The sequence below is a fragment of the Pleurodeles waltl genome, chromosome 7 (assembly GCF_031143425.1).
Source record: "Pleurodeles waltl isolate 20211129_DDA chromosome 7, aPleWal1.hap1.20221129, whole genome shotgun sequence".
Lineage (NCBI taxonomy): Eukaryota > Metazoa > Chordata > Amphibia > Caudata > Salamandridae > Pleurodeles > Pleurodeles waltl.
The window spans coordinates 163,776,297-163,793,022 of record NC_090446.1 but is presented as its reverse complement, the minus strand read 5'-3'; positions in this window follow the sequence as shown (position 1 = coordinate 163,793,022).

Here is a 16,726-nt window from a genome sequence, read left to right as displayed (position 1 = left end):
AGAATGCTGCTGTTATGCCGTATTACAATGTTCGCGATGGGCTGACGGGTGGTAACATTGTATTATGATGTTCCCACCAGGCTGACCGGTGAGAACAGTGCTATGGTATGGGTCTTGGTTCCCTTAACGGAGCTGAGGCCAATATTGTAGCACAACAGCACAGTCGAAATGCAGACTGACTGCACAGCAGACAGTGCGCATTCTGACGTGCTAGCCAGGGGAGCCCCTGCACTGCCTATTCCATAGGCAGTGCAGGGGCCTCCATGAAGCCACCAGCACTGTTTTTCTGCCAGCCTTTTCATGGCAAGGTCCCTGCCATGGAAAGGCTGGTGGAAACAGGAGTCATGATCAGCACGGCAGTGCTGAGTTCAGCACTGCCGTGGCTGACCATGAGTCTGACCGCCATTAGCCCACTAGGAACCTTGTTCCTGGTGGTGACGGTGGTCCCCTGTGTGGTAGTGTGGTGGTCAGACTACCTGGAGTGCTGTAGCCCGACCGGCACTGCGAGTCTTGTGGTCCGCGGATCACCAGACTCGACTAATGAGACCCTTCATGCAAAGTAAATACCAGATATAGAATGATGAGACACAGTCTTTCAGACCTGTCACCCTCAGGGTAGTCTTCCCCCAAACATTTTGCCTCTCTTTCTCCATTTTGATGAATGTATTTTTGTTTGCCGTTGGACTCTGTGCACTTTACCACTGCTAACCAGCACTGAAGTGCTTGTGTTCACTCCCATAAAACATGGTTAAATTAGCTTATACCAAATTGACATATTTAATTTACTTACAGTCCCCTGTAGAGTAGCATACCATATGCCCAGGCCCTGTACATTAAATGCTGCCAGTGGGCCTGAAGCACTTATTATAACATCCACCTAAGGTAGCACCTTAAAACATATCCCAGGCCTACCACTATAGCCAGAATGCAGTGGTAACTGCCATGTCGCAATAAAACCCTCTGGCAAAGCCCCAAACCCCACTTTTATTATATATGCACCCTAAGAACCCATTTAGTCCCAAAGTAGCCCATTGAGCAAGGATTTTTGTAATTGAAAGGTTGGACATGTACTTTGTTAGTTTTACATGGCCTTTGTTTTCAGTACTGTGAGGCCTACCCTTCCCATAATATAACACTGGAGATTCGTTATTACCTATAATAAGCTGTAATTTCCAATTCGGAGCATGTAGCCGTGTCTTCAGTCTGACAAACCCGTAATGAGTGCCTAAGTTTTTTTTAATGCATAGAAACTAAGGGCCAGATTTAAGAAAAGTGGTGCTGCACCAACTGCAGCTTCACTTCTCTTATGCCCCTTAGCACCCCCTAACACCACCATGTGTGCTCCGCATCTAAGATACGACACACCATGGCGGTAGTTAGGGAACTAGCGTCACAATTTTTAACACTAGTTCAGAGCTTAGCAGGATTAGGGTCAAAAAGTTTGACACTAATCCTGCAAAGCCCATTAATGCCCATTGTGAGCAATGGTGTGCCTCCTTTTAGGGCCTGCTCTGAGCCGGCCTTAAAAGTGTTGAAAAAATGATGCGAAGAAATCTCTTAGATTTCTTTGTGCCATTTTCTTTGCCCCCCAATGGGGGAATGCCCCCTTTGCATAAATTATGCCTGGCAGAGGGATATGTAGCGCAAAGGGTTACAAACTGGCACAATAATATATGTAAATATGGCGCTGTGATTTTGGCTTTGTTGGCCCACATTAACGTAAAATAAAATGATGCAAATGTGGCAAAAGGAGGCGCTAGAGGGTCTTAAATCTACCCCTAAAAGTGCCACTCTGGACACCTGGTTGCACTTGACCTGGGCAAAGTAAAAATTTGAGGCTGATCACGATGGAGTCCTGTTTGGCTACAGTAAGTGAGAGGCCTCGGTCAAAGTTTTACCTTCGGACTTAGGGGCATATTTATAAGCCCCTAGAGCCACCTTGAGCCACATAAACATCATTATTTTTATGTTAATGTGGTCCGAGGCCGAAATCCCCGCGCCGTATTTACAGAGTGGCGCATTGCATGCATTGCACCGCTCTGTAACACTTTGCGCTACATAATGCCTGTGCCAGGCATGATGTATGCAAAGGGGGCGTTCCCCCATTAGAGGAGCCGGAAAAATGGCGGAAGGAAATCTATGTGATTTCCTTGCACTATTTTTTACAGCACTTTTAATTCCATCTCAAGAGGTAGCTTCCATTCTTTAGAATGGGGCCCTATGTACTCTGCAGGAGTAGTGCCAGTATTTTGGTGCTACTCTTCAGAGTACATCAATAGCGTCATGAGAAATGATGCTATTGCCCCCTCCCCTGCGCTATGATGTGCTGTATTTCAAATATGGTGCACACATGGTGGTGGTAGTTGGGTGCTAAGGGGCGCAGGGAAAGTGGTGCTGCACTCAGTGCAGCGTCACTTTCTGTAAATCTGCCCCTTAGTCTTTTTCTTGAAGATTTTCTTCAATGGGATGAAGTCGCACGTCGCATCCAACCTCCTTGGAGCCCCCTTCGTATACATATCACAGAAGACCTCGGTGAAGAATTCTACGTTCCGACTTAGTTAATTTTTCATGACACAAAATCTTCATCCGGGACGAACTTTAAATTGAACCCAACCTCTCTGGAGCCCTCTTAGAATATGCTGCACAGGAAGCCTCAGTCAACTTTTTACATTCAGACTTAGAAACATTTTGCAGCTTCTTCTCCCCGACGTCAGATGACTTCAACAGCAAGCCGATTTTGCATCAATGCCACTCACGACGTCGGGTCAATGCACTTATGGAGTTTTTTTTCCAAAATTGCTCTATACTTCTGGATCTTCTTCCAGAAGGTCTTTGAAGATCTTTTAGGAGTCCACAACTCATCCCAAGATTCCAGAGGCTCTGAGTTGCTCCTTGAGGGTTAGGACTCCAACACCCAGAAGGCACCTGGCTCAAATCCAAACATGACCACTGGTTACTGATCAGCTGATCAGGTTCTTCTGGGCTTGGTGCATGGGACTCTGTTCAGCTATTTCCTACCTGTAGCAAACAGTCTGTCCCTTTTTAAAGCAGTTGAAGACAAGCAAAGTCCTTTTAGTGGTGAAGCCCAAGTGTGCAGCTGGTGCAGTCCTTCAAAGTGCATTGTCCAGATGCAGGTCAGGTGTCCAGCAGGGCAGTACTTCTTCTTCTTGTCTTGTTCCGTATAGAAATCTGAAGAGGGGTGCAGCTCTGCCAGTTTTATCCTTGCTCCTAGGGGTGTAAAACAGGGGGACCTCTGTACAATCATTATTCTAATGAGACTACTGGATTTTGAGCAGCAGAATCACCTGCGGTGTGGGAGACTAAGTCTAATCCACTGCGGGTGACACCTGTTGCTCCAATCCGGGTTTTGCTCTGGCTAACTAGCAGTGCCTCATCCCTACCCAAGGATAGGGTGACTGGGCAGCCGAGCGCATGACATACTTGGCTTCTCAGGAAAGTCGTGGTCACTCAGGTCTCATCCGTTTCTCTCATTAACAATTCAGTCTCATATATAAATGACAAACAGAGGCAGTATATGTTTCAATAATGAGTTTAATAAACAACTGCATCTTAGATAGCAAAGCGTGAGCTGAAATAACCAGGAAGACACAACATGACAGTAATAAAATTGTTACGAGAAGGGTGAAGCAGAAAAACAGCGCTATCATATTGTCACTATAATCAATGGACTAATTCCTACCTAGGCTATGATAGAGCACAGCATGTTAAGCTCTAATTCTGCCCTTCAGGTTTCCCTGGGAAGACATCAACCCCCATACCTGAGCATAGGCCTGCCATCAGCGTTAGCCTCTGTAGCAAAGCATCCAACAATCAGCATACAGCCGTGGTTCACTGGCTGGAATCTCTCTCTAACGTGTAAGGAACAAGGAAGTGTTTTTATAATAACACAGCTGATGTTCTAAGAAAGGTCCCTACGTAAGGATGTGTGTTTTCTACGAATGTTGAAGACTAAACCTCTACCACATTCACCGGCAATGTACTGTGCCGTAGCCTTGGAAGAAGCACAGAGTGATCAAGAATGTTTTGTTTGAGAACAGAGTGCTGGCCTAGGAAAAAACAGTTAGGTAAACGGAAAATAAAACAAGACCGTAAAAATGGTTATTGTAACAATAATAAGACAAAGCTGAATAAAATATATCTAGGTTAAAGTGCACAGCGCCCTAATATGTTAGAATAACGTGCATGGAGCTATAACTAAAATGGCTACACAACACATTCCCCTTGTCGGTTAAAGGTGGTTCAAAGCCTGAGGACATATAGAATTATTACTAAAAAGCTCAACCTAATATATATATATAAAAGCAATGTCAATGATGACAAGTCGAAGGGACACGTGAGCATGTAAAGGGACAATTTAAAACATGAGCATGTAGCATAAACCAATTTTCAAAAGGCAAAGTCAATTTTGAAAAGTTCCAATCGATTCTATGACCATAGAGGACAGGAGATCTTCCACTTCGGCTGATGTTAAAGTTGGAAATTCATCGCCAAGAAGTATCAAGGAGCAGGTGTGTTTCGTAGCCTCAGCATCAGCCAAGGCATCATTCCATGGTGTGCCCAGTGGTGAGTCGTGAGCTACATCCTCCAGGAAGGGAAAGTCATAAGGAGCTTCTTGTAGCAAACGCAACCTCAGTGCAGATGAACCCTCAGCGAGAACATCAACAGATCAGTGTCCAACGTAGGCAAGCGCTGCGTAGAAAGGCAGACTTCCAGTGTGTGTTCGAAAGAGCACCAGAGGCACCGAAACACAGGCTGCACACAATGCAAAACCGGTCTGAAGGACAAAGACCAGCCACACTCCAATTGCTTCAGGAGTGTTGCTCCAAAATACTGCATCATGTGTTCACGACACAGCTGCGCTGATGGGAGTGCCGACATTCCTCCTCATTGCGGCGGAACAGCTATTGCGCATAACAAATTGCAGCAGCAAGATGCCAGCTAATAAAGCCAAAGTTATCGGAAATCCCCCGAAAATGCTAGAAAAGATTGAGTGAATTACTGATGGTATTAAACCAAATATGGAAGAGAAGATGTGAATGAAACCAGAACCAATAGCTTTAAAAAAGTGTGCAATTCCAGTTGTACTGGACGCATTAAATATTCGTCCCACGAGTTAACTAAAGTGCCTCGGAAAGTTTGTATTTATAATGGACTGTATTTCTGCTGACGACCTTGCCACCTGAAGTGCGTAGGTCTGCCGTGCAGATGTAAGGGCCACATGCTTTTGAAACAGTAAAGCCTTGAGTCTGCTCAACTTGTCAAAATTCACATTTGAAGTAGCAATATGTGACCAAATGTCAGCTACCTCCTTAATTTTAGTGGGGGGAAAAGTACGTTCCCGCATAATGTAACGACTTTAGAGACAGAACAACGTAAACTATTCCGGCTTGCATACCACAACAGTCTTCACCATTGAGGAGGATGTAGCTGCCGTTTGAAAGCACCTGGAACGTAGGTCTAATCAAGGGGACTGGAACTCCCTTCAGATAAAAAGCTAAGTTTGCAGCAGAAGCGTTACACGCCCCATGCAAAGACAGCTGTTTACAAACCATCGAATGGCTGACTGAAGTCTTGCATTCACTACCGCTAACAAAGACTTCTTTCATGCCACTGAAACATTTGTATGAGAAGGAAAGCTCCCACACCTCATGGATGTAACTATCTCCCAGCTTTTCACATCTGCCTACCGGGATGTGTTTTAAACAGGAGGTGAATTGAAGTGTAGAAATAGGCAGATTGATGACCCCATGTATTAGCCACTCAGCAGATGGTATTTCAGCCTCAGTAAAAGGCAACTTTTCTAATTTCTCAATATTAAGCATGACATAAGTAACTTCTTTCTTACCCATTAGTTGTTGTTAAATTAAATTAAAAGAGGAAAATATCTCCCTTGCACTGACATGCTGCCAAGGAACGCGACCCGCCTTCAATGTTTGAAGTGTCCAACCCAACTTCATAATGGACCTTAGCTGACTTTGTCCATGATATAAGGAAGACATATCTGTTTGTACAATATCTATAGCAGAAGAAACAATGTTATTTAAAGTGTATATCCGGTCGGGCATGGTATTAATCCCATTATCTACAATAGCTAATGCCTTTTTCAGATTTCCTGGTCTATTTGCCTTAACCAGGCAGCTGCTTCTTGTTGGGAAAGCTTCCAAATTTCATTATATACTTCATATAAGAAACGCTTCCTACGGTGTTTGCTGGGACCTAACAGGAAGTCCTGCAAGTCAGTGTTGTTAGACAGGAGACTGAGGTGTTCTCTAACTGCATCTAGTGAGGAAGTTCTTAACCATTGCTGGCATAATTTCCCTACACTATGGCCCTCATTACGAGCCTGGCGGTCTATGACCGCCAGGCTCGCGGTTGGCGGGAGCACCGGCGACAGCCCGGCGGTGCCCCGCAGGGCATTCTGACCGCGGCGCTTTGGCCGCGGTCAGAAGAGGGAAACCGGCGGTCTCCCGCCAGTTTCCCGCTGCCCCATAGAATCCTCCAAGGCGGCGCAGCTTGCTGCGCCGCCGAGGGGATTCTGACACCCCCTACCGCCATCCTGTTCCTGGCGGTTCGCCCGCCAGGAACAGGATGGCGGTAGGGGGTGTCGCGGGGCCCCTGGGGGCCCCTGCAGTGCCCATGCCAATGGCATGGGCACTGCAGGGGCCCCCGTAAGAGGGCCCTGCTTGTATTTCACTGTCTGCTTAGCAGACAGTGAAATACGCGACGGGTGCAGTAGCACCCGTCGCACCTTCCCACTCCGCCGGCTCGATTACGAGCCGGCTTCATGGTGGGAAGGTCGTTTTCCCCTGGGCTGGCGGGCGGCCTTTCGGCGGCCGCCCGCCAGCCCAGGGGAAAACTTGGAATACCCTCCGCGGTCTCTGGACCGCGGAGCGGTATTCCTGACGCGCAACATTGACGGGCGGCCTCCGCCGCCCGTCAATGTTGTAATGAGGGCCTATATGTCATAACTATACCCGCAATCTCCGATGATATATAGCACGGGTCCGGCCTATTAGTTCTAAAACCCCTGAGGAGTTGATAAAACGTTAATGACACCCATTGGTATCTATTGGCCACAATAACCATGCGCCAGGACGTGTCAGTGAAACATTAAATGTACCATTCTGGACCCATTCATCGAGCTGATCTTTCATTCGCATTCGTATATTTTTGCCATTTGTTGAACTTTACAGGGGCAGGTATGCTGGGCATATTTAATTTCTTAATTTTAGCTAAGCCTGTTTGTTGTACTGTTACATTTAGAATATCATTTGTACAAGTATAAGGCATGCTCTAAATAAAGCTTCCTTTCCCTTAATTTGCCAATGTCTAGTTCCCCATACACTTTTCAGATCAATCAATTTCTGCCAATATTCATAGCCTTCAATAGACAACCGGGAAACAAAGGATTCCGAATATATACATTTAGTATTCCTTAATAGCAAGTGTATATCCTTAGTAGGTGGTACTTTAAAATAATATGACTCAGCAGTTTTTACACTGTGCCCATAAAAATATGTAAACTTTTTAGAATATGTTTTGGAACTCCCCTGCGCTGGAGTCGGACAATGTTCCCCATTATGTATAATTAAAAACTGTTTTGGGGCTGCTTGCTTTATTTATGAAATGGTGCCCATAATAACTATAGCAAAACATATCACCATAATTAGATTGATAAACATCTTCGTTTTCAAATACAGTGTAATACTGCAATTCAGTCATCATCGAATCAACTGTTTTCACATCCCAATCATCAGAAACAATGCCTGGCATTATAATATTGTTTATTGATAGTTTGAACACATATGGTATTTGAATTACTTCCATGCGACCATATACATCAAATATTACTTTGTCCCAAACAATCCCATCAGGAATTGGTACTGTGGAAATGTTCACAAATGATAAGTCTCTTCGGACCTTGTGTGATGAAAAATGTGGTTTTAAGACCTCCTCCACCAATCCAACTGTTGATTTTTCAGGGAGAAAATGACCATGTATTAACAAGAAAAAGGTACTAACAAAAGCAATCCAAACTAGGAAAATCTAGGACAGTCAAAGAGAGCCATAGATAGTTCCATGGAAAAATGAAATATTTTTTTAAAATCCAGTTTGTTAGCTTACATGTTTTTGACAATTCAGGTGTCGAAGAGGCGAATGAGTCTGAGACATCATCATTGAAGTCAGCAAAATATCCAGAAGCAGTACGTGCAAAGGCTGGAGCCGTGGTCATTGGTGGAGTTAGTGTTTCCCGTGGTGGCACACAATAGATAGCACCATCCATTTGTGTTGGAGTTGAGTCAACTGGGTCAATTATTTCTGTATTGTTCAATGTTAGTGGAACCAATGCTAGATCATCTTCCACCCTCCCCAAGCTCGGAGAGGTGTCAGTGTTGGTATAAACAACTTGTAGAGGGACTTCTTGACCAGTAGTGAGAGGGATTTGGGAACTACTGGAAGTTCCTCTTGGTCTGCTGTGCAGGATCGGCCACATGGTGTAGTTTGACATTGTCGTTGGAGACAAAACGATTTTCTTTGGCACCTGCCAACGGTGGTAGAATTACAGTTCTGGTACCGTGTATCCCCAATGCTGGGACTGGTGCTCGATAGGAAGGGGCAAATTCCTTTTTCACAGCGACCTTCTCGTGTACAAGATCTCCAACTCTGGGAATCCAGCCGGTGGATGTTACAGGCACATCCTTGATTCCTGTGGAGGCTGCACTGATAGAAGAATTATCGTCACGGAACTCTTGCAGTTCCTGTAAAACAGAGACAAGTTCATTTATGTCAAAAGGTGTTTCTGCTGCTTCCAGCCAGGACCATCAAGATCCGGAACATACATTTGGGTTCTGAACAGGCACTCATATGAAGTACGACCCCCCAGGGACCTTATAGGCAGATTATTAAGTGCTCTCTTGACTCCATACAGGTGATTACGACCCATACCTAAGACTCTGGATGTTAAGGATTGCTTTAAATCACGGTTTAATCGCTCCATGACACTATTTCCCTCAGGATGAAATGGAGACCAGTACTGGAGTTGGACTCCCAATGAAGCCATTGCGTCCCTGAATGCTCTTGAGGCGAAAGCAGGACCCTGGTCTGAGTGGAAAGCCGCAACCGCATATGTACAGATAAAGACTCGCAAATCTTTAATAACAGTTTGAGCATCAGCCGAGTGTTGTGGCCACCCATAAAAATCTGGAGCATGAATCAACAGTGACTAATATATACTTGTATGCACTATCTGGTGTACACACATTGCAATGGTTTGTTTGAAATCAAGAGGGGTGTCTGTGGCGGGCGTTTGGCAGTAGAAACTTTGATTTGTTGGCAGATGTCACAGCAAAGGACATACTGGTTGGTCTCTTTATAGAGGCCTGGCCACCAATAATGGGCTTGTAAGATCGAAATTGTAGCTGCCACACCAGCATGGGCAGATGCCACCGCCTCATGTGCTGCTTTAATCAACCCTGGTCTTATGTCTTTGTTGGGAATATCTCTCACGCCTACACCTGGTATTCTAACTTCAGCGTCCAGGCGATCTCCCATTCGGTAGGACTATTTAGCCGGAAATGTTTTTGGATAGGGTGTACCATCAGCCGTAGCTTTCACCGCAGTCCATATATCTGCGTCTGGTTTCGTACTTAAATGTATTACTGCAGCTACAGTGGCCACAGCCACTGCTGACTTTGTGGCTTCATCAGCCAATGTATTTCCGGAAACGTGTATCCCAGCGCGCTGGTGTCCAAGTGTATGTACAACATGGACATTTGGTACCGTCTCTTTCAGATCTGCTACTTTCCCCCACAGAAGTCTGTGTTTAATGGTGTTGCCTTTTGAATTTCTGAACCCATTCTGGCGCCAGTAATACAGATATTCATTAAAGGACTGGACACAATAATATGAATCACAAACAATCAGCGTGGGCTGTGCAGGATCCATGTTTTCCAGTGCCATCACCAGAGCCTTTAGCTCTGCTAACTGTGCTGTGCAATCCCCTAGGGTTTGCGTAAATGTATGTAGGGGACAACATTTATCACCCTCCATGTAGGCGCTTACGACAGCGCAAGCAGCAGAATATTGGGAACTGGGTATTCTATTTCATAATGCAAAACACTGGTGTGGCAAGTTTCCCTAGGCACAACCCTTTCCAGCCCTCTATTAATCTAATAAGGGACCATCTGGCTGGTTTTGCAGGAAATGGGAGAGGTACACTTGCTGACCCAAATGTTCTTCCCTCCATTAAAGTACAGTTTGGCTGCTCTCCCACCATCCAGTTTCACCATCTACAGAGGCTGGTCTCCTCCCCCAGGCACCTCCTTTGTGTTCATCCCAGGCCACTTCACACCTCATCAAGGCCAGAGGCTGGCCAATCAGAGAAGGGCACTACAGATCTGAAACTGGTAACTTATAGAAAGAGTTCTAAAACTCTTTCTAGGTACAAGCTATATTTAATTCACCATTGGCAAGTTGTTGGATGTATTATAACTGTTAATTTGGCACTAAACATGCCATATTTAGCTCCTTTCTACAGAAATTAAGACTATATTATTTTAAAATAGAGTCTCCTCATGTTGGTCTATGAAGCTCATTCACTACAATGGAGAAAAACAAATTTAGTTATTGTCCCCTCACCAGCGCTTGTAAAACATCTTTTATAAGGTCCCTGCTTATAGTTACACTGCCACCACCATGGGGCCACCTAGGGCACACGTTAGGAGTGACCTATATGTAAAAATAAGGTACTTTAAGACTTTGGAAAAACTTTTAATTCCTAAGTCGAATTTAAAGGTCACTTTAATTTAAAAGCAGCCAGCAAGGCAGGCCTGCATTTAAAATTACACTGGATACCTCACCAGTGCACCTATGAGTGGCCTACCTATGCTGGGGTCCCTAAAACTACATGTCCTACCTTAGAATAGGGACTTATAGGCAGGTTGATACATGGTTGCCTGCATTGTGAGCAGGATCATTTTTGTGCAGGAAGGGGCACCTTTCTGCACAAAACCAATCCTGAGAGCCATTTTCCTCTTTCTATGTGTGCTACAGAATGCAGTGCAGATACAGTAGGTTACAAGGAGAAATAAATATATTGTTCCTTGTTATGCCTCACCTGTGGAGGTGTACCATTTTGATGCATTCCCAACTCTACCAGTAATGGTAAATCTGGGAATGAGCCAAAATCCATGGGTGGATGCATGGGAACACCCATGCCCCACTTGTGGAACGCCTCCCCAGGGCAGAGCAATACAACTCAGTGATATGCGCTATGTTGCTTTACTCTAGATTTATCAAGTCACACAAGGCCATGCAAGATTGCCTTGCATGCCTCTGTAAATCTAACTTAATAGTTGCTTCACTCCTGCACCCCACTGAATGGTTCAAGAACGATGCAACTCTTTGATAAATATGACCCTCAGTTTGTAACCTGAACCAGCAAGGAAGAGAACTTGCTTTGAGGATTCTCAAATTTCTGTCTTCTTAACCAGGGCACTTTTCCACCCATGTCTGACAAGTGAACACGATAAATAACTTTGCTTTGAAGGGCCATCATCAGAAAAATTGCCAGGGGAAATTATTGATCTGATGAGCATCTTGCAGCTCAGCTTCCAGCATCGATCGGAGGAGGAATGCTTTTGCATTTCTCCTCCGATCACGTGGAGGGGCGGAGAAAGGCATCAAAGAAAATGAAAGGCCTTTCCTTGGATGTCTTTTTCAGCATTTCTCAGCATTTCTGCTGCCCGATCGCGTTGTGATCGGGCAGCAGAAATGGCACTAGCCACCAGGGATTTTTTTTTCTTTTCTGTAATTAAATAAGGGGAGCGGACCCTTGGGCAAGGGCCGCTCCACAGGGTGGCAAATTATTTTTAGGGCATTTCTGCCCCCCCGGTGGCAGAACGGCCTATTTTATTTAGGCCGATTTGCCCCTGGGTGGGGGGGCAGAAACCGCTAGACACACAGGATAATTTTTTTTTTTGTTTATTTTTATTTTTTTATATGTGGGGAGCAACCGTTTTGGCAAGGGTCGCTCCCTGAGGGGCAAAATTACTTTTACGCCATTTCTGCCCCTATTTTTATAAGGCCAATCTGCCACTAGACACCAGGGATTTTTTAATCATTGAATGAGGGGAGCGGCCCCTTGGGCAAGGGTAGCTCCTCGTGGGGCAAAATTACTCTTAGGCCATTTCTGCCCCTCTTGAGGGCAGATCAGCCTATTTTTATTAGGCCAATCTGCCTCAAACCACTAGACACCAGGGAATATTTTTACATATTATTGAATGAGGGGAGTGGCCCCTTGGGCAAGGGCCACTCCCTGGGATGCAAAATATTTTTATGCCCTTTCTGCCCCACCTGGGGGCAGATAGGCCTAGTACAATTAGGCCGATCTGCTCCAGGGATACTTTTTTTTTTAACATGTGGGGAACGACCCCTTAGGCAAGGGTCGCTCCCTGGGGGGCAAAATTACTCTTCGCCATTTCTGCCCCTATTTTTATTAGGCCAATCTGCCCCAAACCACTAGACACCAGGGATTTTTTTATTATTGAATGAGGGGAGTGGCCCCTTGGGAACGGGCCACTCCCCAGGGGGCAAAATATTTTTAGGCCTTTTCTGCCCCCTCTGGGGGCAGATTGGCCTGTTATAATTAGGCCGATCTGCCCCTGGGGGGGTGGGCAGAAACCCCTAGACACCAGGGATATGCATTTTTTTGGTTTACTTTATTTTTTTATGTATGGGGAGTGACCCCTCAGGCAAGGGTCGCTCCCCTGGGGGCAAATTATATTTAGGCCATTTCTGCCCCCATTGGGGGAAGATTGGCCTATTTTTATTAGGTGGAGCTGCCCCCAAGGGGGGCAGAAACTACTAGGCACCAGAGATTTTTGTTCCCGCCAAATTCACGCAATGGGAGCGACCCCTTAGACACAGGTCACTCCCTGGAAGGGCAAATTTATTTTAGGCCATTTCTGCTCCCCTTAGGGGCAGATCGGCCTATTTCAATTAGGCCAATCTGCACTCGTGGGGGCACAAACCACTTAGGCACCAGGGATCGGTGTGTGTGTGTATGTCTGTGTTTTATTTGGGGGGCAGCCCCTTGGGCAAGAGTCGCTCCCCATGGGGGCACATTACTGTTGGCCATATCTGCCCACCACGGGGGCAGATCGGCCTATTTTTGGAAGGCCCATCTGCCTCCAAAGGGGGGCAGAAATCCTACCAGAGACCAGGGAAGATTTTTTTTTCAAAATAAGAGGGTAGGGGTATGGCCATACCCCCACCCCAAATAAATGGGGCCAATGTTGTTCTGTCCACCAGTGGGCAGATGGGGCAATTACCCCCGATCCACACCCCGGGGGGGGGGACAGAAAGTCTTTTAGATGCCAGGGAATTTGAAGAAAAAAAGTGTGGTGATGGCTACCAACCAGTATGGGCATGGTTATGCCCCCACCCCAACTGAAGGGGGTAACAGTCTTTCAGCTCTCCACCCACACACTAACACATCTTATCCCATGGCAAGCAAGAGGACAGTTGATTATTTTAGGTTTTGGTTTACATTTGGGCCATGAGAGCTTGGCCAACTCTCAAAATCGTCCCACTTGGAATGGTGAGGTTTGCACATTTTGGACTTTGGGATACTGCCATGTAGAAAAATCCAGAAGACCTAGACACATCTGAAAACTAAACATCTGGGTGAGTCCAGTTTGGTGTGCTTCACATGCACCTGCACCATTTTCTTACCCACAATACCCTGCAAACCTCCAACTTTGCTGGAAAGCACACATTTTCCCACAGTTTTGTGATGAACCTTCCGGAATCTGCAGGAATCCACAAAATTCCTACCACCCAGCATTGTTTCATCTATACCGCTTAACATTCTGCTGCACTTGTCAGCCTAAAAATGTTTTTTTTTCAAACTGCCCTTTTGGACCCACTTTGGTTCCCCCTCAATTTTGACATGTTTTTGGCTCTTCCCTCTAACAGGTACTTGGCCCAGCTACACAAGTGAGGTATCATTTTTACTGGGAGACTGAGGGGAACGTTGGGTAGTAGGAAATTTGTCCCGGTGCGGTGATCCCACACAGAAATGTGGTAAAAATTTGATTTTTTTGCCAAAATTGCTGAGGATTCTGGGCAAGAAAACACTGGGGGAACCACGCAAGTCCACCTCCCTGGACTCCATCGGGTGTCTAGTTTTCAGAAATGTCTGGGTTTGGTTGGTTTCCCTAGATGGCTGCTGAGCCTAGGACCAAAAACGCATGTGCCCCCCGCAAAAACAGGTAGTTTTGTATTTGATAATTTTTATGTGTCCAGACAGTGTTTTGGGGCATTTCCTTTTGCGGGCACTAGGCCTGTTCACACAAGTGAGGTACCATTTTTATTGGGAGACTTGGGGGAACGCTGGGTGGAATGAAATTTGTGGCTCCTCTCAGACTCCAGAACTTTCTGTCACCAAAATGTGAGGAAAAAGATTTGTTTTAGCCAAATTTTGAGGTTTGCAAAGGATTCGGGGTAACAGAACCTGGTCACAGTCTCACAAGTCACCCCTTTTCCAATTCTCCTAGGTGTCTAGTTTTAAAAAATGCACAGGTTTGGTAGTTTTTTTTGGGTGTCGGCTGAGCTAGAGGACAAAATCCACAGCTGGGCACTTTCCAAAAAACAGCCCTGTTTTCTTTGGGAAGATGTGAATTGTCCACGTTGTGTTTTGGGGCATTTCCTGTCGCGGGTGCTAGGCCTACCCACACAAGTGAGGTACCGGTTTTATCAGGAGACTTGAGGGAATGCTGGGTGGAAGGAAATTTGTGGCTCCTCTCAGATTCCAAAACTTTCTGTCACCAAAATGTGAGGAAAAGGTGTTTTTGGGGCCAAAATCTGAGGTTTGCTAAAGATTCTGGGTAACAGAACCTGACGAGAGCCCCACAAGTCACTCCATCCTGGATTCCTCTAGGTGTCTAGTTTTCCACACAAATTACCCCTTGCTGAATTCAGAATTTTGTCTACTTTTCATAAATGTTTAGCTTTCTGGGATCCAGCATTGGTTTCACATCCATTTCTGTCACTAACTGAAAGGAGTCTGAAAGCACAAAAAATAGTAAGAATGGGGTATGTCCCAGTGAAATGCCAAAAATGTGTTGAAAAATGTGTTTTTCTGATTCACGTCTGCCTGTTCCTGAATGCTGGGAAGGCGATGATTTTAGCACCACAAACCCTTTGTTGATGCCATTTTCAGGGAAAAAACCACAAGCCCTCTTCTGCAGCCCCTTTTCCCATTTTCTTTTTAAAAAAACGAAATATTCGCTGTAATTTGGCTAATTTCTTGGTCTCCTTCAGGGAAACCCACAAACTCTGGGTACCTCTCGAATCCCTAGGATGTTGGAAAAAAAGGACCTAAATTTGGCGTGGGTAGCTTATGTGGACCAAAAGTTATTAGGGCCTAAGCGCGAACTGCCCCAAATAGCCAAATAAAGGCCTGGCAGCAAAGGGATTAAGTATTCACTGTCCCCTCTCCCACCTACCACAATTGAATGCCTGAATAGTAGATTCCAAATCGTTGAGAGCACTTCAGACAGATATAGATATATACACACATACACATATATATATATATATATATATATATATATGTGTGTGTATATATATATATATATATATATACATATATATATATATGTACAAATACATATACAGACATATATATATATATATATATATATATATATATATATATATATATATATGTATATATATATATATACACATATATAGTAATGTACTTAATACAAATAGTTTGCATTATAATCATTCAAAAACTATTTTTACATTTGTTAGTATGAATATATATAGATATATATTTTCACATTAATATATCTACATTAATTTAGTGAAAATAAATATTGTTATTACATAGTACATTTAAAATATAAAAAACGAATATCATGTAAAAAAACTTTTTATTAATTATGTTACACTATATGTATATACATATGTATGTATATATGCATAGATAGAAATATAACTACATATATATGGGTTTGTGTGTTTACATAAGTATATATTCAGATAGAGTATTAAATATTAGTAGAATGTATTCAATTTACATTACATTCAATCATATTTTAGAATATTTAACATTTACTACTTTGAACTGTATTTTTTTTTAATCAATATTTTTGTCTATTTTTGAATGATATTAGAGTCAACAATTTGTTTTCGCCATTTTTGTACTTGCCATTAAAAGATCATGATATTGTGGTAAACACTTTTCTTGACACAATATTTTTGACAATGATATCGTTTACCACGAGATTGTGTCAGTGATCCCCAATATACATGACAGCCCAGGAATGAGCGCTTGGCTCACATGCTGTTCTTCTAACTGCCTCCTATTCGATACTGATATAATATTGCTCGGGACATGCATGAAAAGGTCAGGGTTCTGTTTTCATTAATTACCATTACGTTCATAACAAAGGGTAGAAGTAGAGCATCAATGATATGAAGGGAAAAGTCAGGAATATGGGTTGATATTCCTGGCCATCTCTAATCACCATTTGCCAATAAAGTGGGCACACGTACAGTTTCAGTTTTATTTTGATTTGATATACATGCATTTCAAACAATGTAAAATGAAAATGTAGAAAATGAAAACAAACGTGCTCGTTGCCTGTTCTGCGAAGCAGCTACAATGGGAGGCAAATTTCCTCCCACATAT